The sequence below is a fragment of the Biomphalaria glabrata genome, chromosome 13 (assembly GCF_947242115.1).
Source record: "Biomphalaria glabrata chromosome 13, xgBioGlab47.1, whole genome shotgun sequence".
Lineage (NCBI taxonomy): Eukaryota > Metazoa > Mollusca > Gastropoda > Planorbidae > Biomphalaria > Biomphalaria glabrata.
In genome coordinates, this window is record NC_074723.1 from 22188788 (window position 1) to 22211569 (window position 22782).

Genomic DNA, 22782 nt, shown 5'->3' on the forward strand with positions numbered 1-22782 from the left:
AGACCCGCGAGCAGCGGGTAATATCTGTCTAGTAAACAATAAGACTATCATCAAGCAAATAACAAAACAATGAATGTGAATTTTTGTGTGTCATTTTGTCTGGTAACATGAACTATAGACGTTTAAATTGCTTTTTGCTAGAACAAATCTACAATACATGTCATAGAACTAGTATCTGCTAAAAAATGTTGTATTTACTAACATATGCAATGAAAAAAAAAAGTACTGTTTACTTTGATTAATTTACTTTAATCTCCCAAATTAAAAATAGAAATCGAATTGAACAATATAGGTTCTACGTTTGATTTTTTTTTAAAAGCCTAAGAGAATTTTTCAGTTGGCATACAATCGGAACTGAAATCTCAGCAAGGGAAGAAACCAGATTATTAACATTAGTTCTTTGGAATTGTTGAATGGCGTCCCTTTAACAAGACATACATGCAAATATTTTATGTATTTTTTTTTTCAAGTCCTACTGGTAAACATATTTCAGTACGATCTAGTACGATCACACAATTCAGTTTCACTATTCAAAAAAGTGAACTTGATGCGTGTATTTACTAGAACTGCGTTCAGTTAGTCTCCAACCGATTGACGGCTTCTTATAGTCGGTCGTTGGATAGATCGTTGGTACAACTAGACCGATGTAGGCGTAATATAAGTTGAAATAGCTTGAACTAATTTCTTCCTTCAATCAAAGACTTAATATAACTTCTATTAATTATCTATACACATTTAGTTGAGATGAGCTATAGATTTAGTAGTAACAAAATGAAATGATATTTAAAGAAAGTCTAGCTCAGTCAACTCAGTGCAAAAACACGCCTGTACTCTCTTGCGTCTCTGATTTGATTCTTGTTTCTGTATCAGCCACGTGACTTCTTAACATAAATTATGACAGACCAGCTCATAATTTTATCATTCAACACCACTCAAAAACCAACGATCCAGTTCCTCGTTGTGATGTTATCAGGCCATTCCGATGTTGTCAAGCCATTGTGATGTTTTCGTTACGTCCTTGTAATATTGTTGTCAAGGCGTTTTATATGATGTCACCTTCTTATCTTATCTTATATGATACAGACGTTACTTCAAAAAAGAAGATGATTACGTCCTACGCGTCATGCATTTAGTCATGCATGTTAACCAATGACTTAAATTCAGCCAAGTCACTGGTTTTCCTGGCTAGCTCAGGCAACACATTCCATGCTCTAATAGCACTAGGGAAGAAGGAGTATTTGTACAAATTTGTCCTAGCATATGGGACGAGGAATGTGCCTTTATCTTTGTGTCTTTCAGAGTATTTTATTAAATTTTGTTTTTGTATTTGAAGATTATGGTTCAGTGTTTTATGTATGATTGCTACTTTACTTTTGAGCCTTCTGTCCTGAAGGCTTTCTAAATTTAGTGATTTTACTAAAGGTGTTACTCTAGTCAAATGTGAATATTCGTTTGCTATGAATCTCACTGCTCTATTTTGTGTCTGTTCCAGTTTTTTAATGTTTTCTTGAGTTGAGAGGTCCCAAACGGAGGATGCATATTCTATTATTGGCCTAACCAAGGTTAAATAACATTTTAGTTTTATGTTCTTATTTGATTTATAGAAATTTCTTTTAATAAATCCTAATGCTTTGTTTGATTTTTTTGTAGTTTCATCGATATGTGGATTCCATGACAGTTTTTCATTTATTATAACACCTAGGTATTTTGCGTTTTTAGTCTGTGTTACTGGTTTGCCATGAATAAGATAAGTGGAATTAATTTGTTTTAGTTTTTTTGTTACTCTTAACAACTGACATTTTTCTGGGTGGAAAGACATGCTCCAATTTGATTCCCATTTCTGTAATTCATCTAATTCTCTTTGTAAAATATCTGTGTCCTGTGTTGTTTTTATTGTTCTATATATTATGCAATCGTCTGCAAATAATCTGACTTTTGTTCCTGAGGTAATGCAATTTGGTAAATCATTTATGTAAATTAAAAATAGTAGTGGACCCAAGACTGTTCCTTGAGGTACACCTGAGTTTACTGTTATCGGTGTTGATTTAGAGCCATTTATTATTACAGTTTGTTCTCTCCCTATCAGAAAATCTTTAATCCACTGATGCAGTGAACCATTAATGCCGAAATATTTTAATTTTTTAAGCAAACTATGGTGGTGAACTTTGTCAAAAGCCTTAGAAAAATCTAGTAAGATAGCATCTATTTGTTCACTATTATCTAAACCTTTTGAAAAATTATCAATTAGTCCTATTAGTTGTGTTTCACATGATCTATATTTCCTAAAGCCATGTTGGTATGGTGTGAGGACATTATGTTTGTCTAAGTGGTTTATGATGTTGCTACATATTATGTGTTCTAGGATTTTACATGTGATGCTAGTAAGTGATACTGGTCTGTAGTTTCCTGGGTCAGATTTTTCTCCTTTTTTAAATAGGGGGGTGACATTAGCTAGTCTAGGTCCATATTTTGAATTTAATAAACCATTTGATTTGATTTAATTGTCATTGTAAATTAGCTTTCACTTTAGATTTAGACTTAACTTAGGCATTGTAAACCTTAAACTAGATTTAGACTAGACTCCTTTAAAAACTAAAATCAACAACAGTCATCATGAAATTGCTCTGGCTATTCATCCTAATAATCACTAAATACACACTAGCTGAACACAGAACTAGATCTACCTTAGTCAACACTAAACTTAAAAAGGAAACAACAGTCATAATCAATCATCACACTTTAGAACAATGCAACTTCAAAAATAACCTAACATACACATCCATAACATTAAAGAAGATTACCCATCACAAATGGAAGTTCTCAATCAGACACAGCAGTGTCGCTGTGTTGTCACGTTAATGTCGTAGTGATGTTGCCACGTTGTTGTAATGTAGCTGTAATGTGATGATGCTATCACGTCATTATCATGTTGGTTTGCTGTTTTTGTCACCTTAAATAAAATGTTAGGCAAACTATAAGGCAAGCGTTCAAAAGATTTCGATAACGTTGCAATATACTTCTAAGCGTTATGGTGAGAAACCAAGAAAGTAAAAGCTCTTCACGTCAAGCCAGCTACTTGCGAGACGCATTTAAGAAGAACTTGCAACACACAGATCCTAGGGCGTGGGAAAAACCTTCTATTTCCAGCACTGTTGAGCCACACATTAGTACACAGCTCTCTGTACTATGTTCTCTCTACCTACTGGGCCACACATGAGTACACATCTCTCTGCACTATGTTCTCTGTAGGTACTGGGCCACACATGAGTACACAGCTCTCTGCACTATGTTCTCTCTCCCCACTGGGCCACACGTGAGTACACAGCTCTCTGCACTATGTTCTCTCTACCTACTGAGACCACACATGAGTACACATCTCTCTGCACTTTGTTCTCTCTACCTACTGGGCCACACATGAGTACACAGCTCTCTGTACTATGTTCTCTCTACCTACTGGGCCACATTGAGTACACAGCTCTCTGCACTTTGTTCTCTCTACCTACTGGGCCACACATGAGTACACAGCTCTCTGTACTATGTTCTCTCTACCTACTGGGCCACACATGAGTACACAGCTCTCTGTACTATGTTCTCTCTACCTACTGAGCCACACATGAGTACACAGCTCTCTGCACTATGTTCTCTCTCCCTACTGAGACCACACATGAGTACACAGCTCTCTGCACTATGTTCTCTCTCCCTACTGAGACCACACACGAGTACACAGCTCTCTGCACTTTGTTCTCTCTACCTACTGGGCCACACACGAGTACACAGCTCTCTGCACTTTGTTCTCTCTACCTACTGAGCCACATGAGTACACATCTCTCTGCACTATGTTCTCTGTACGTACTGGGCCACACATGAGTACACAGCTCTCTGCACTATGTTCTCTGTACGTACTGGGCCACACATGAGTACAAGGCTCTCTGCACTTTGTTCTCTGTACGTACTGGGCCACACATGAGTACACGGCTCTCTGCACTATGTTCTCTGTACGTACTGGGCCACACATGAGTACACGGCTCTCTGCACTATGTTCTCTGTACGTACTGGGCCACACATGAGTACACAACTCTCTGCACTATGTTCTCACATGCCCCGATTCACATCCTACCCGCAGCGTTCTTCGTCACTACTCACGAAGTATTAATGAAAGATTTAAGTAGATACTAAGGGCGTGCTGGTTTCTAGTGGGCTATCCAAAGTTTATCTCTCGTGCTAAGGCTTTTTACGCTTATATGTTAGTTTTTTTTTGTTTTTTTTTATTTTAAGTAAATTTATTTATAAAGTGGAAAGAAGAGGTGGGGGGGGGGGCTGGTCAAACAGTAATACATTCAAACATTACACACGGTTTTCTTTTGTTAATTAAGATGGGAAGAGCAGAGTCTCGTGATGTCTCTGATATTGGGACTAGAACAATAATATCATACAAGGAAAAATTAAACAAATACTTTAAAAAAAAACAACAAAGCTTATAAATGGAAAGAACTGCACATTAACACCTATTTCTCTAGAGAGTGTAATATTTATGTCTCTTTATAAATGTAACAAAAATAATGGTTCATAGTTTGATTGATCCCTGTTTTGTTAGAGGCAAGAAATAATTGTGTTAAGTTTCAGCTTGATCCGAGATTGGCAAGTGAGAGCAATAACGTGTGCAAAAATTGTATGAGACAGACAGACAGACAGACAGAGTAGGTTGATATAAGCTTTATGAAAATAATAAGAAATTAAGCTAATAAGTGCCAACTAAAAAAAATATTGAACTACAAGAAAGAAGACCTTGAAACATTGGATTCTGTAGAGGTAAAAAGTTGCACCAATATCCCATGCCTTTTAAAATGCAGTGTTTAAAAAAATCTAACCTATCAACACCTTCTGCCGGGGTTATGCTTGTCAGTCTCAACGCAGCGCTTGGGTGGAAATAGTGGTTAGATGAGATAAATAGGCTAATAGGGAAGCAAAACAGAATCCCTCGTCGGGGTGGCTAAGGATCGAGGTCAATCCACTGTCGGGAATGGAAGAAATCCACAACATTCATGTACAACTCCTCAAGGAGCCACTTTTATGTGGGTCACTTGCACGGCTGATGTGGTACAGAGAAGAAATATGGGCGAGTCTCCCTGGTAAATTCTACCCTGATCCTTATCAGTAGTAAAGTTGTAAAATTTACATCTGCATGGATCTTTCCCAAACAGAAGTTTGTTCAGACCAGCAGACGGGCCTGGAATTCCAGCTTTCCCGGCCCAGACCATTACTTATATGAATAGATTTGATTAGATAAATGGATACATGAATCATGAATGAATAAATCAATACAGATTAAACATGATGACAAACATTCTCTTCTTCTCTCTCTCTTTCTCCACTTCTTATCTGCCTCTCTCTCTCTCTCTCTCTCTCTCTCTTTCTATTTATATATATATATATATATATATATATATATATATATATATATATATATATATATATATATATATTCGTATCTTTATCACCACCTTCTATCCCTAGCATTCTCTCTCTCTCTCCTCATTCTCTCACTCTCTCTCTTTCTCTCTCTGTTCCCTCTCTCTCTCTCTTTCTCTCTCTGTTCCCTCTTTCTCTCCTAATTCTGAATATAAAATAGCCAAGAACAATGACCTACTTTAAAATTCTACCTGAAATTCAAGAGCACATAACTATGTTAATTAAATATAGTTCCTGAGTACTCCAGATTAAATGTCCATGGTAGTTGTCTATATTAACTTTCAAAGATTAGCCTCGTTTAACTTTGTCATACCGAAACTGAAAAACATTGTCACAGACAGAACTTAATCACTCAGACAGGAAGCTCTAGAACATTAAGCCTTTCTTACATTTCAAGTATTTTAAAAAATATTGTGGAAAAATACATGAAATAAAAATTATATGGTAAGTTATACAAAAAAAATCTAAACAAAATGAACAAAATAAAAATAAAACTCCCTTAGGACACGCAAGCCGAGGATTTACTGTCTTGACTCACGGGAGGAAACTCTGTTAAAGAGAGATAATTATATGATCAATTGAAATTACGTCCCTTGGTGGCACTAGTTCTAGCCTAAAAAGAAGAAAAAATCACTGGAAGCTATAGGAGAAAAGAAAACAGCCGAATCTACAGAGATATTTGTGACATCAGTTCAGGAATGAGGTCATAGGAACCCAAGTAATAAAGTTAAAGGTGACCCCAGGGTCACACACAGAGACGCATTATTTAATAATAACTGGTCATTACAGAGTGGTCAGTTCAAAACCAGGCTATGTGTGCGCACGTGCTGTTTGTCTTTGTGTGTGTGTTGTAAGAAAATGAAAAAAAAAAATAAAGAAGAGATTGGTGGACAAGGAAGAGAATGAAAAGGGAGGGCAGAGAGAGAGATGGAAGAAGACTGAGAAATGGTGAACGAAAAAGAAACAGAGAGACACATAGAGACACACGAGACACACGAGACACAAACAAAATATAAAATAATACTTAAAAAAAAAAACGAAGCTTATATAAAGGAACAATCTCACAATTACTGAAATATAGATTTTTAAATGCAAGATTAATCTCCTCTTTCATTCCCATTTATTAATCAACTAATTGGTTTCATTGATTCCTGTATTGTCAAGGACAATAATTGTGTCAACATGATCCGAGGATGAGAAGTGGTAGAAATAAGGTGTACATCATTTGTACCAGACAGACAGACAGACAGACAGACAGACAGAACGAGTTAATATAAGCTATGTAAAAATGAAAGAGAAATAGTGGACCTGGGAGGGGGGGGGGGAATTCACAATAATCTGTTTTTGTCTTCTTAATCATATGTCATTTATATGAATATATTCAAATAACGTATATGCCAAGCTTTCAATTTACATATTTCCAGGTATTTTAAAATAATGTCTGTTTATTGAGTATATGATATCGGTTAGAATTTATATGCGATACTATGAAAGAGTTTCATTAGTTCATGGTGAAGCGCTTGGCGAATAGTTTCATAAATGTAAATACACAAAGAGTGATGTCGTCTGAGAAATAGCAGACGACACGAATTACGCCAATCGTTAGATTTTATCAAAGTTTATGCTCCCATCCTATATTTTAACAAGCAAAATATTAAAAACTAGTTGACCGGCGGCGTAGCATACGCCGCTATTTTGCAGGGCCGACCTTAGGCCACTGCAACCTATGGGACCCGCACTGAAGCTCCTGGAAATCTCATGAAAATCAAAATATACGAAAAAGTCGTGGAAATATCCGGAAATTATTAAAAAATTTTGAAAACTCATACATATCACATGAAATATATAGACTAAAATTGTCATTTTTGGGTGTCATTCAATATAGAAAACGCTAATCCTAGGCGCGATAAAAAAACGGCATTATGCAATGCCCGTAATTGTGGAATCTAGTGAAAGAAGCTTCTCGCGCCTCAAACTAATGAAGAAGTACTTGAGGTCAACAATTCTCGTAGATAGATTGAAACATTTGGTAATTCTTGCTATTGAGCGTGATCTATGTAGGAAACAGTATTCTTATGATATACTGTATGACTTCGCTACACGCAAGGCTCGTGTAGTAATTCTGTGCGTAGTAAGTAGTAAAGAATAAATAAAATGCTAAGACGAATATATTTTCGAATAAAAACTCTTAATTTTCACTTATTATCCGTATCTCTACCCAAACTGGGCACCGCGAAATCCGTTTTGCATTGGACCCCACAATGGTTAATTCCGTCCCTGCTATTTAGTGACGGGTAAATACAGAGTAGATTACTTGTTCTCTTTCCATGACTTCTTGGTCACAATGGTTAAGTCCGGCCCTGCTATTTAGTGACTGGTGAATACTACTTGTTCTCCCCCACCCTCTTTTTTTTTTCGCCTCTAAAATTACGTGGGGTAACTCTAGTCCGTCCGACTTGCAGTAATAAAAGAATGATCTTTCCATTACTTAGTGTCCAAAATCTTGAGCCATGAAGAGAATTATATATATAGAAGATCCTTTTTAAATAAAAAAAAAACTTATCTAAGGGATAAAACTCCGCACTTGAAACTATATCTCTCAATAATGAAGAAGTTATTTCCCTTATTCGATCTCAAACAAAATAATTATTTACCAATAATAAATTGACTGTTTTATTAATTTTTTTTTTTATTGATTCATGTTTTGTTAGATTCAATAAATAATTGTTCAAAGTTTCGATTTGATCCGAGAATGAATGTGGATGGTTTGATGGATTGAAGAATCGTTGGATGAATGGATAAATTTGATGGATAGATTGAAAGAAGGTTGGATGGAACTAGATTATAATCACCGATGTAAGAAAGAGAATCACATCAAATGTTTAGAAATAGCATTTCTTAGTCGATTTTATTTTAAGACTTCTAAGTATTTCTTTGATTATAATAATTTACACTTGACGGCTCTTCAAAAAAGTGATTACTTCTGATTAAAAAAAAAATATGCTATATTTAAGGGACAATGCTCTTTCGGCCCAATTACAAAGAGATTGGCACGCTATGTCTCTGTTCAATTGATTCCGACGAAATAGATTTGAAAAGTTCAGAAAAGTATGACGGTAATTAGATTCCCTCTTCCCCCGTCTGAAATTAAAGGAGATATTGATTTCTTGTTTATATCTTTACGCCATGTCTTGTCTTAGAAATTAAATTTGAAACATTTATTAAATTAAAAAAAAAACATACTTATGAAGAGATGTATTGAAATAAACTGCTTAGAATCCAATAGATATTGGGTCAATATAATAACAATAGTTTTAAACAGTTTTGGGCATTTTTAAACCAACACTTGTATTTCTTGTTTAGTCTAAGCAAAAGTATTGTTTCCATTTCAGACCTTGCGGATGATGTAAAGGTCATATGTTTCTATGGCCGAGGGTTAGCAAGGATGTCATGTGACCAGCACAACGACCAACCGCATTACTTTCCCAATTTTTAATGCCCCGAATGTAATAATTCCATTCAATACCCAGATTAGATCTCCCCCCCCCCCCCCGGTAAATTTTGGTTAGAAAGCCAAGCACTATTCCAGGGATAGCCCTAACAATTGTGAGGCCCTATGCAAAACGGATTGCGCTGGGCCCAATCTGGTTAGAGATAAGCAAAATATCAAAATTAAGATTTTGTATTAGAAAATACATTTGTCTTTGTTATACATTTTTTAAAATGAAAGCTGAGAATGCCGGGATTGTTTTTATCGCGCGTATGATGGCACCCCAAAATCTAATTTTTTTGTCAATTTTTCAGAAAATTTTTATGAGTTGTCAGGTGGTTAAAAATTGTTTGGAGATTTCCAGGACTTTTTCGTATATTTTGCAATTACAGGAAAATTCCAGGAGGCCCCGGAAAATCAGGAAGCCGCGGAAACCCTGTTATTACATATTAAAGTTATAATGGTTTAATTTAATAATTTACATCTAGAACTAGCTCAGGGCCTATGAAAGTGCGGGGTCTACTGCGACCGCATAGGTTGCAGTTGCCTAAGGCCGGCCCTGCTCTTTTCCACTCGGTTTCAGCGCCACATTCAAGTCCAAGAACACCACTAAAGATGTCACAATTCTTGTTTTCAGTGACATTGTGTTTTTGTTGTTTTAGAGTGCACTATAAACTAATAATACTAGACTGTTTGGATTGCTTGGCAAAAGCTGAATATACGCTGCTAAATGTCGTAGAGGTAACTAAGAAAAAACTTAGCACTAAGTCTTTGAAGATAAAATTAGTGAATAAATCAAGTTTCTATGTAGTTTTTTTTTTGTTGTTTGCAGTATAAAAGAATAGAAGTGTGGAAAGATGAATCTTTAAATTGTATATGAATTACTTCTTTTTTTATTTATGCTCATTGGAGAACTGAATGTATATCCTGGCGAAAACGGCTTGAAGAGTGACTCAATGAAATCATTTTAATTCTGGTTCTTATTAATTACAGTCCCAAAGGCGGGAAAACTAGAAAGTGAAACAAGTAATGGAAAACTTCACAACATGTCATCTTTCCTCCACAAAAATGTCATCTTTCTTCCACAAACATGTCATCTTTCTTCCACAAACATGTCATCTTTCTTCCACAAACATGTCACCTTTCCTTCACAAACATGTCATCTTTCTTCCATAAACATGTCATCTTTCTTCCACAAACATGTCATCTTTCTTCCACAAACAAGCCATCTTTCCTCCACAAACAAGCCATCTTTACTCCACAAACAAGCCATCTTTACTCCACAAACAAGCCATCTTTCTTCCACAAACATGTCATCTTTCCTCCACAAACAAGCCATCTTTCTTCCACAAACATGCCATCTTTCTTCCACAAACAAGCCATCTTTCTTCCACAAACAAGCCATCTTTCCTTCACAAACATGCCATCTTTCCTCCACAAACATGTCATCTTTACTCAAACATATCTCTATTCCACAAACAAGCCATCTTTCCTTCACAAACATGCCATCTTTCCTCCACAAACAAGCCATCTTTACTCAAACATATCTCTATTCCACAAACATGTCATCTTTACTCAAACATATCTCTATTCCACAAACATGTCATCTTTTTGTTGCATTATCAAAATAACGTTTGTTGCATTTCATCCAAAGATCTGAACATCCAAAAGGAAAGGGGAAATAATCTTCCAATTGGCTTGTCTTAGAATAATTAGGTCTTCCGTTCAAACAAAAAATATTCTTGTTCCAAATTGAATGAGATAACCTAGTTGTTTTTGTTTTTTTATATATCTATCTTTTTCGTTCCTCTTTTTTTATATTTGATAAAAATTCTTCTACAAATACAAGTTCAAGGACATGTTTTAGCTTTATAAGGAATTCCCTAATTCTATACTTTTCAAATAGCTGTACTGTCGAATCTATACAGCACCACAGTAAAGTATATGTCTTACGCTGAGCTGCAGAAGGTGCCTATCTATGGGGCCAACAAGATCAAGTTGTCTCAAGGAGAAGTTTGCGACATTAACGCTGATATCATAATTATTTAATGAATGAAAACAAAAAGGTAAATGCAATAAACGAATTTATATCCCTTTATTGATTAAAAGAATTATCTCCCTTGGAGCGCTAATTTAAGAAAGAGGAATCTATTTTTTTTTTTTAAGTTTTTTTTTTTTCTAGGATTAGCCACACCGCAATTAATCCGAGTACAGAATGTCAGCACCGTGACATTATTTACACGCTCGCAGCACCGTGACATTTACACGCTCGCAGCACCGTGACATTATTTACACGCTCGCAGCACCGTGACATTATTTACACGCTTGCAGCACCGTGACCTTAAGTACAGATTTAAAGCTCCAAGTCTTTATTTACTTCTCTTAAACATTGTTTGAAAAAAAAAACAATCTACAACCGCAAATTATCAACTACTTCCTTTTCACTTTTGACGTATAGTTGGGATAGCTCCGTGACTTCAATGTGAACGAGGTAGCTCGTGCGTGTGTTCTAAAATTCTGGATCAATCTTGTCATTTCTTTAAACGAAACAATTCAATAAAATTAACGAGCGCTCGGACGGGATGCACTATGGGACGGTGCAGAACAAATTTAGATTCACAGATAGCTGAGCTTCACAGATCGATACACTGACAGTCTCAGAGTCAAGCAAACATCGACTTGTTACACCTGTAGATGCAGCTAATACACAAGTCAAACAGGTAACTCACGCCTCTCACGCACTACCGAGGTGGATAATTATGTCCCATTGATTAGGAAACGTGTTTGCCTTTAGGGGGCAGTGAATAACTTAGTCAATCATTTTTCGTGACTCCTAGATATAACATTATATTGATACTTGATTGCGACATTGGCTAGAATCTAGTTCGTGTTAGAGTTGTATTTTATTTCTTTTTTTTATTTCTCCGCACCGTAATAATCAGATGTCAAGAACCGTGTTATAACTTAGCAGAATCATTAGCGACATTTATCGCCTAGCATCTAGATCGAAGTATCAGCAACATTTAGATGTCTGGTATTTATTAAGTATGTCGATGTTGAATTGGCAACACGTAACACTGACTGTACATATGTACAAATCAGACGAGCAGAGGCGTAGCTAAGGTGGGGGAGGGATGGGAGAATTTGAAAATCCACCCGGCCCGCACGAGGCGGCCCTCAAATGAGTGCTTTTTTACATTATTATATTAAATATTACGCAAAATGCAGGGGCCCTCAAAGAAGTCAAGCCCTCCGGGTCCTTAAATGATGGCAAATTCCTAGCTCCGCCACTGCAGACTAGAAGAAAAGGCCAGCAATGAATTTGATACAGCGGTACAAGTATTGATACGGCGGTACGGTTGTTAACTGTGAAAAATGTGTACACTCAAGTGCTACGTGTTGCCAATTGTACAATATTGGCTGTGATTAATTAAACATAAGTGTAACGTTCCTTTCTAGCCCTGAGTTGTCAAGTTTTTTGAGTTGGTAGTGTCGTGTGGAGCAGTTTGCAGAGAGCCTGGATAGTGAGAATCGTTACAATATGGTGGCCTTAAGCTATCTGAAGACCTTTCAGCAAGACTGGCATTAAACATAGGCAAACTGGGCAGCCTCCTAGGGCCTCCAATTATCCAAGACCATCTTGGACAACTTGGTGACAAGAAATTATCCTTACTTTTCTCCAAAATAGTATTTTAGTTTAATTTTTAGTTTTTGTAAAGTTTGGTTAATGTTTTGCTGAAGTTTTGTAAAGTTTGGTTGATGTTTTGCTGAAGTTTTGTAAAGTTTGGTTGATGTTTTGCTGAAGTTTTGTAAAGTTTGGTTGATGTTTTGCTGAAGTTTTGTAAGGTTTGGTTGATGTTTTGCTGAAGTTTTGTAAGGTTTGGTTGATGTTTTGCTGAAGTGTTGTAAAGTTTGGTTGATGTTTTGCTGAAGTGTTGTAAAGTTTGGTTGATGTTTTGCTGAAGTGTTGTAAAGTTTGGTTGAAGTTTTGCTGAAGTGTTGTAAAGTTTGGTTGAAGTTTTGCTGAAGTTTTGTAAAGTTTGGTTGATGTTTTGCTGAAGTGTTGTAAAGTTTGGTTGATGTTTTGCTGAAGCTATTTCCAATTTGTATTTCGTGGCCATACCGAAACTTTGAAACTGTTTATATTCAAGTTGTAAGTAGTACACTGCAGCAATGGCAAGGCTCTCCAAGCGCGTGTGGAAAAACACTAATTGACTATGGCAAAAAAAAATCCTACTCTACAATGCCTGAGTTCTGAGCACACTTCTTTATGGTATTGAGAGCTGGGCAACTTACATGCGTCAAGAACACAGATTAAATAGCTTCCACTTACGCTGCCTGCGATGCATAATGTGAATCTCCTGGAGGGATCGTGTCTCCAACCATGAAGTTTTGTAACGGGCCGATATGCACAGCATCTATGCTCTTCTTACACAGAGAAGACTACGCTGGCTCGGTCATGTCACTCGCATGAATCCCTAAAGAAATCCTGTACGCTGAACTTGCAGAGGGAGTCAGACGCAAGGGCCGCCCAATATTAACCTACAGTGATGTCTGCAAGCGAGACATGAGAACCATGGGCATCGACCAAAGTATGTAGGAAGAGATAGCCCAAGACCGGACAGAATGTAGACAGACTGTACGTGCTGGTACGAGCTTCGTCGAGTGCAAAAGAAACGAAGCTGCATCAGTCAAGAGAAAGAAGAAGAAAGCTGTCAGCATTACGACAGATGCATATACATGCACGAACTGTGGCAAACTGTGCCGCTCCAGAATTGGCTTGATCAGTCACACAAGATTCTGCCCCGTCTGAAGACGAAACCAAAGCTAGAGGTGCATTCATTGTCTTCCGAGACATGAGGAGCCATATAAGTAATGCACTTCTGCATGTCAAAGGCCCGAGGCTAAAATCTGACCGCTATAAAATATTATACCCAATAAACGTTATACAGGTGGTAGAATTATACTAATTGTTGTAGGGGGAAAGAAAGGTTCGAGCTATTCCTTTGCATTTTAAACGCCTTCACTCCTTTATGGAACCTGGATCAGTTGATCTCAAAAACAGCTCTAACGATTTTCCTATAAATTTATATATATCACTGAGAAAATAATTACTAGCTCGGTGGCCACAGGGAGAAAACTCTAGTTTGACCGTCATAATTTTTCAAAGTAAAAAATAAATAAATCTAAATTTAAATTTGGCTTGACAAACTTGGCGAAGTCAGCCTAAGTGTACCGAAATAATACGATTAGGCAGGGTAAATTTAAAGTTGCTTCAACTTTATTGAAAGAATATGTAAACTTCACCAATATTTTTTTCTCATAATTCTAATGTAGATTACAGCTAGAATCTAGAATAATCTAGATCTAGACTAGACCTTAAGAGATCTAAATCTGAAGTCTAGGTCCAGTATTAGATTTAGATGTCCATATAATGATAATATTAACAAATAATTGTTAAAGTACAAAGTTCGTGTGACTCAATTGTTAAATGCACAATTTCACGCAACTAACGGTGTTAAGATCATGGTTACCTGGTTTGAACCAAATATTGTTTTTTATTATTTTATTTTATATTTTGTTTTATTTTCAGTTATATGTCTTTTTATATGCATTTTGTAATCTTTTCTCTTGTTCTTTCTATCTTAAATGCTGCACTTATCTCTAATCTTTGGAATACAAGACAATTTTCAATGTTTCAAGCAAATTCTCTTTTTCTATTGCTTATTGCTCTCTTTCTAGTTCTATCTTTATCTCTTTTTATTGTCTCTTTTATTCGTTTTTCTTTTTATCTCTTTGCCACATTGTTTCGTTTCTAAATAAACATAATTATATGACACTGGATTTACTTCCCACCGTCTCTTCTGTCCCTAGTCTCTCTCTCTCTCTCTCTCTCTCTCTCTCTCTCTCTCTCTCTCGTTTATTCCATCTTTCAGAAATCGAATGCTGTTTTGTTTTTTCAAAGCAAGCTGCGGTCTTTAAAGTGCACTGTGAATGTAATAATCTGGGCTATATTTAAACCTCCTGTGTTTTGTTTTGGTTAATTCCAGCTTTCTATTCCGTTCGTTTGTTCCTACAGTTCCCCATGGTAGTTCAATTCTCGAGTTAGTTGTACCGCCTCTGATTACCAGGGGCTTCACCAGATACTCAAGGGCGTCTCCACATGCCACATGCAAAGATCAAAGCACGTAATTTAGAAGACCTCGGACTCTATTGCTTCTAATGACAAACGACCAACCAGAGGTTTTTGTATGTATGTATGTATGTATGTATGTATGTATGTATGTATGTATGTATGTATGTATGTATGTATGTATGTATGTATGTATGTATGTATGTATGTGTGTATGTGTGTATGTATGTTCGTGTGTGTGTGTTTATGTAGGGTTAGGGTTTGACAAAAACCGTCCCTCCCCTCCTCAAAAGTTCTGGGTCCGCTAGTAATTAAAAAAAAACATCTTTGCACTGTATGTGTGAACACTTATCTCGCTCTATGCCCGGGCATTTATCTTACTGTGAGTTTTGGTTCACGCTAGCAGATTAGTTGTTATGTTTGAAATTTTAGCAATAGAAATTATAATAATAAGCTCCTGCTTTAAGGTCCAACCATAAGCATAATCTCATTTCCTATGTGCTGGAAGATGACTATGAGGTCAGATCTTTCAAAAGATCTTTCAAAAGTCATTCATTGATGTTACCTTTACAACGTTGTACAATATAGTGACCCTATCTACTCATCAGATAAGTCTATGCTATTATAGTCTACAAAATTAAGACCAATAGTCTACCAATTGCTATAAATCCATTACTATCAGTTCTTGTTTCTCCAACTAGAGGCATAACAAAGTCCCTCCTCTATTTCCTCCCTCTGTTTTTTGTACGCAGTTTGAACATTTAAAACTCATGGTCTACAGAAAGTCTGTGTTCGGATCACTTGTTAGGTGTACATCATTCCGAGACATTATGTCCAGCTAAATGAACGAGTCGATAAGCTGGTGGTCTAATGACTACATCAATCACCAGGTCGTGTTGTTTCTACTTGTGATGAGTTCACAATTATTGACTGCTACGATGGAATTGTGTGGTGTAGCAGTGGGCAATGAACCATGTCTGATGACATAAACTCCAAAAGTTAAATTTAGTCATTGATCTACTCGCCAATGACGTGCTAAATTTTTTTTCTTTATTTTTTTTTTATTCTTCGTGCTTCTTTTTTTTTTTTTTTGTTATTTCAGCCCTCGAACCGTTGACATCAGTTCTTTATTTTAATCTTTTGAGCTAATGATGTGTTACTTCGCATAACATTACTTATGAATTATTAGCAATAAAATTTTTTTGGAAGCAGTGCATTACATAAGACTTCCGTTAGTACAATATAATATAAATATATATCTATAAATTTTATAAATACCTAATGTAGTGGCTTTATTCGCTCTATTCCTCAGGAAAAAAAAACTGATTTTAAGTAAATATCTAAGAAACGCACTTGTTTTCTTTGTCTTAATATGTATAAGATATTACAAATTTAGATGTGAATACAAAACAGGGTGATCATTTCGTTTAAAGTGCAGCAATGAATTCTTATTGGAATCGAAATAGCTATTTGCATAAATACATTCGGATTATCTAATTTTTAGTAAAACAAACTCAGTGTACTAGTAAAGTATAGTCCTCTTTTCAGACATTGCGACCTATGGGGCAGATGATGTTAAAGTCATATGTATGTATGGACAACCAGCACAACGACCAACCGCCTTTACTTTCCCCAACTAAAGTCAGGTACCCATTAGAATTGGTTGGACTTAGGGGCGCCCTAAAAATCCCGAAATTCAAAATCCCATTCTTCACCGAGATTCGACCCCAGGACCCCAGGTTCGAAGCCAAGTGCTTAACCAATCAGCCACCACGACCAAATCTCAGTCTAATAGCATTGAAAAACCTTACAGATTTAGGTGAGTCACTATATCGCAAATACCGATTCAAGCTGTGTTGGTATCTGTGAGCACTAGCTGAGCACAAGGTCCAGTCAGTTCGCAGGACGTCAAGTTCTAACCAGTCAAATAGTTATTCATGCTTTTGTAGGCGCAGCAATGGTCAGTCGCTCACTACATGCACTGTGAATATTAAAACGAATCTAATATTACACAAACTGCAAACAAATCAAATGTAACTACCTTAAACCGTCAAAACGTGAACAGCCCTGACGTGCAATCTAAAGGGACGGATAATTTTACGGAAACGCTCGGGACTGTGTTCCGGGAAAGCTGGGCGATGCACTCACGTGGTCTGAGATCATGTGATCAATACGATCGTCTGCATTCGTGTATGCACGTGATTGACAGCTTTTTGTCAGCCAACCATCTAGAAAAAAAAAAGAGAAGATCTATGTTTGGGGGGGGGGGGGGGGGGAATCGCGCAAAGAGAGGCAAGTATTGTTCACCTTTAAATTGGCCAATAATGAAGTTAGGATTTGCCTCGGGGCACTCTGACTTCTCCCAGTCATTTCATAAGTTTATCAATCCTTCCTCTATGGATCCATGAGGACATAACTCTTGTTGCAGAAATATGATTTAAAAAAAAGCAGAAGTTAACGATGTGATGTCACGTGACTTATTCTTTTGTTCTGTTGAAAAATAAATCTCAATTTTATACGTTTTATTACCAAGTTTATATAACGTCACACTGCTTCAAATCTTGTACATGTTATTTCTCTTACTTTCCATTGTCAGATCACAGAACATCAATCCATTTTTAAAAATCAACGAATTATTTAATTAGTCCTAATTAATTAATTTCATTTATCTATTATATATTTGCAAATTACCACTGACTCAATGATCAAGAAATCTCTCAAACTGTCGCACAGATCCGCTTGAAATTTCGTATACAGGTTCCTTTTACCTCCTAGACTGACCACTAAGAACAGATTCGCAGCCTGACGACTGATAACAATAACTGAATAACAAAAGTAACCAATTAGTTAATAGTGGACAAATGGTTTTATATTTAAAACGGGAGCTAATCCAGGCCTATACATGGCAGTGATTTTCATGTCTACATCATATCTGTCCTATTTACAATTGAAATCTTCCTGTATTCTTGTTTTGTGTTGTAGTTCCTATACTCATGATGGGGATCATTAAAAAAATGTTTGCAGAAAACGAGGACTGTCGAGGACACTTAAATTCTAGAGTTGAGTTCAAATAGTGGGCAGTAAAACTGAAAACGTCTCCACGCCACTAACTCGTGCCAGGTAGACAACCCACACCTTCCTTTCTCCTTCTCTTTTCAGCGCCCCGCCTCTCCCTTCGCAGACGTGACCTCATTTCGTAAAATGCTGCGTTCATTTACGTTTTACATTTGACTGACTCAACTGTAGCGAGTTGTTTTTTTTCTCTCCATCATGCTCACCAGCCGTGGCTTTGACACGTGACATTAGTGTCTGTTGACTTAGTTTATGGAGAGGCGATCTAACTGACGCGCTTTCGAGATGTGTTAGCTTATGTGATAACTAGAGATGTAATGTAACAGAAGAACAGGCATGCGTTCTGAGTACGCTTTTGTCCGGTGGTGAGTCGTGGAATACCTACGCAAAGCAAGAGAGAAAACTAAACTCATCCCACTTGCGTTGCTTCCGAAGGATCTTGAAAATTAAATGAAAAGAGAGAGTGTGAAATACTGAGATCCTCGCGCGATCGGGCCTTCCCAGCATCTTTACAGTCCTCAGACAACGCCGCCTGCGCTGGCTAGGACATGTTCGCCGGATGGAGGACAATCGCATCCCAAAATCCATTCTCTACGGGCAACTCGCGTCTGGCTCAAGAAAAACTGGTCGCCTCCACCTTTCGTTACTTAAATGTAATCAAACGGGACCTCAAAACAGTGAACATTAATATTGACCAACTGGAAGAGAAAGCCCTAGACCGCACTAGATGGAAAGAGACAGTGACCAAGAAAGCTATGGACAGTGAAAAAAACATGGGCCTCAGCTCTGGAAGAAAAGCGTGCCGTACGAAAAATGGCCGGCCCTTCTACCACCAAAGCGAAAGTCACCTTAAACAATTGAAAAAATATAGTTTTTGACTTTATAACTTTACTGGTTGTCATGGAAACAATCCAAGATGGCCGCCAAACAAACTATAATTAAAAGCTTATAACTCAAAAAATACTTAACCCGCGATATATGTGGACGGGAATATCTCTCCAAAATAGGGCTTCACAGTCACATGAAAAAGTGTTCGAAATGAACCATAGTCGTTCTAGGACTGAAGGAGGTCTGAGACGTGTCTGTTTCCGTGTGTTTCTTTCATACAGACTATTTATACTCTCTTTCTCTCTCTCTTTTCTCTTTCCACACTCTCCCTTTCTCCCTCTCTCTCTCTCTCTATTTCCCTCTTTTTATTGGGACTATAAAATCGCCAAGACATCATTATCAAGGTTTCGGGGTCGCCTCTGAGTTTGTGTGATTTGTAATCTTGTTTTAAACTAACTACAATTAAAGACCAGGCATCACACTCTAAGACCATAGTGTAATACTTGTACGCCTTTAAGGATCTACATTTGAGAATCATACCCTTAGTACATCGAGCCAGTCGTCTATAGTATAACTACACTAAGTTCTTTACAACCTGGCATCACGATCTAAGACCATAGAACAACTTCAATCTTTACATCTCCATAAACCTAAAAAGATCTTACAGTCTAGTGATTTAGAAGGTTAATGATGTATTCGATTGATTTAAATTTATTTGGAATTGTATATATTAACACACACACACACACACACAGACACAGAAACACGCCTACATTGATATTAATTCTGTGTACAGTTTTATTAAGAATATTCTTAAGAGTATGTAAATTACATGGCCTCAACACATAGAGGCTTCAGTTCGATATTTACAATGAGGATGGACACGGTCGTAAGAGGAAACCATTAGAGGCCAAAAGGGTGCGAGAGCCTTCTCATTGCACTGGACGGGCTTGGAAAGAGAGCTCCAACAACCAAGTGAACAATCCATAAGGGGTCGTTTTAAACATGGCGAGCCCCGCACAGTAGGTGTGGTCAAGAGAAGGAAATTGGTGCTCCTGGTGTTCTTCTGCCACGTCCTTTAGTCCGAGCTTACGAATCACTAGAAATGGTGGTGTGCTACATAAACAGTTACCTTCTAGACAAAACGCTCTGTTTAGTCAGGCTGGTGAAAAAGAGCTCTATGTTCTTACTTTGCCGGCCTTCGGTTCGAAGAGCCTTCGACACAACTCTACCAAACAGTTTCAAATTAGTGCCTGTCCTAGTGTGTAGACCGATAGAAGCTTGAATTCTGACAGAGTCCTTAGTCATTGTAGTCATTACTATCAGAACTAAACATGTGTGTACTATAAGCAGGCAATGTGGAGCAAAGAGCACGGACATGGGCTACACTTTGTAGCTGTAGAGAAACAGTGATCTACCAGTCATTATCATCATCATGTCATATCGCATTATTTAAATGTGTATAAATTTATTTTTAAGTGTATAGATGTATTTGGGAGCATGTAAGTTGTGAGTGAGATAGAGAGAGAGAGAGAGGCAGTGAGGATGAGAAGAGAGAAAGAGGTCAAAGGGAAGGAGAGAAGAAAAGTCTTCATAATACCCAATAATTGTGGAAACGTCTATTAATATTTGTCAAGTACAACGCCGGTAGCACTTACAGCAACGACAACACCGTCGACCCGACATTTTAGCATCTAGCTGTTAATATAAATATTATCAAATCACATGAAAAATTGTCACCAGTTTGAGAATGACATTGATCAATGCTCTTCGTATCGTGACGCTGCAAGTAATTGCTGCGTAAATACCTTTCATGATTAGTTCGTGTTGGTGTAGTAGAGTGGTTCTTAAACATTCGCCACTTGCACAATACAATTTTAAGTTAGGTTTCATTTTAAGAAACATTTAAAATTGTGTTTCTTTTTAAACAGGTGGGAAGAAACGGAGACGAGACAGAAAATATCAAAGACAAGACAGAGAAGATGTCAAGGACAAGACAGAGAAGATGTCAAGGACAAGACAGGGAAAATGTCAAGGACAAGACAGGGAATATGTCAAGGACAAGACAGGGAAGATGTCAAGGACAAGACAGGGAAGATGTCAAGGACAAGACAGGGAAGATCTCACAGACAAGACACATAAGATGTCACAAACAAGACACAGTAGATGTCACAGACAATAATCATCAAAGAAATAAAAGAAGATAGAGAAACAAATAGCCAAAGAAACGATATTCTTGAGACATCATTTGAATAGTAAAATGTTACAGAAAACTGGAATAACCCTGGATTAATTAATTAATTAATCACTTTTATTATAGTTTGATAGCCTAGAAATAACATATCTCACAAATGTAATTAGCCAGATAATTAACGCACCAATGTAATAAGCAACATAATTAATCGCACGAATCAAATCTCTTCGCCATGCCTGCATCAAAACGATTCGCGATGACCTGTTTGCATTTCAAATATGTCGCTTCCGGACACAATGATTTTACAACGGCACTCATCTGACCCACGTGCAGAACTGTCTGGCCAATGAGAGGCGTGTTTATGTTCCCGATGAGATGAACGTTCACAGCCTGGAGATAAAAGCCCATTAAAGCTGTCCACGCACTACTGGTGCTGTTGCTACCAGTCTGTTAGAAGAGGGACAGGGCGTATCACACCACGGCGAGGGGGGAAGTTGTCTAGTTGGGTCCGGGGTGCGAGTGTGTGTATGTGTGTGTGGGTGAGGGAGATCTGGAGTGGCAAAGGGTGGGGCTGCACGGAACATACTCATACTTTCAACACCAGAATTGATTCGCTTAAAATCACCGAGTAGATCTCTCTTATCTGAGTCGTTCTGTGTACACAAAAGACTTTTCGCATGCAAAGACAAAAGATGTAAATGTAGATGTACAAGTAATGTAAGAGTTTTATTCTCATATTCATTTTTTAATCCAGCTAATAAAAAAAAAACTTTTGATCAAATAATAATTCAAGAATATTGATCAGTTCATGTATATCAACATGTAACAAGTCACAGGATGTTCAATATGTTCTACATCTCAAGTTTTGTGAACTGCAAGAGTTCTCTTCATTTGGTTTTCACACGAACTCTCGCTCTTTCATCACTTACACTTTTCTAGTAGATATCACACACGCAATCCATACTTCAAACTATATCATTCTAGTCTTTAAGGCAGAGGACATGTATTATAAATGCAACACACACCCCATGACATTTAGTATATACCGCAAGATTATTACGCATAGTTTACATTGACTTTGTTGACAATGTGGTCTGATTGATGTCCCATTAATTCATGTTTGGGATTCAACAATTCTCATTATGAGACAAATGAGCAACACAAGGTCGGGAACTGTAGAACTCTCTTAGCGATAAGACAAGCAGAAAAGTGGGTAAAAAAAATGTCAGGTCTGAAATGTTGACAGTCAATCACATTCAATATCTACAATCATTTGTATGGTACAAAAATGAAAACAAAAAGTGTTTCAATAAATAAGTTTAAATAAATGTGTTTAATGTGCGCGTATAGAGATATTTTTTTTCCAAAGTATTTCGTTTAATAAAAGTGTGTAAATAAATGTTTTTAAATGCATTCATTGTAATAAATGTTTCGATGTATGTTTAAATGACTGTGTTAAAATTTAATATTTTAGATATGTTTAGATATATTAAATGTGTTTAAATTTATGTGTTTAAATAAATGTGTTTAATTTTTTTATAAATGCGTTATAACAAACGTGCTTAAATATATGTGTTAAAATACATGTGGTTAAAT

The 22782-nt window shown here is 36.9% G+C and overlaps 1 protein-coding gene across 6 annotated transcripts in view; it reads right to left on the bottom strand.

The window, feature by feature from the left end:
- LOC106057400 (rap1 GTPase-activating protein 1-like) overlaps positions 1 to 22782 on the bottom strand; it is a 508422-nt gene that overhangs the window by 365224 nt on the left and 120416 nt on the right. The window lies entirely within an intron of this gene.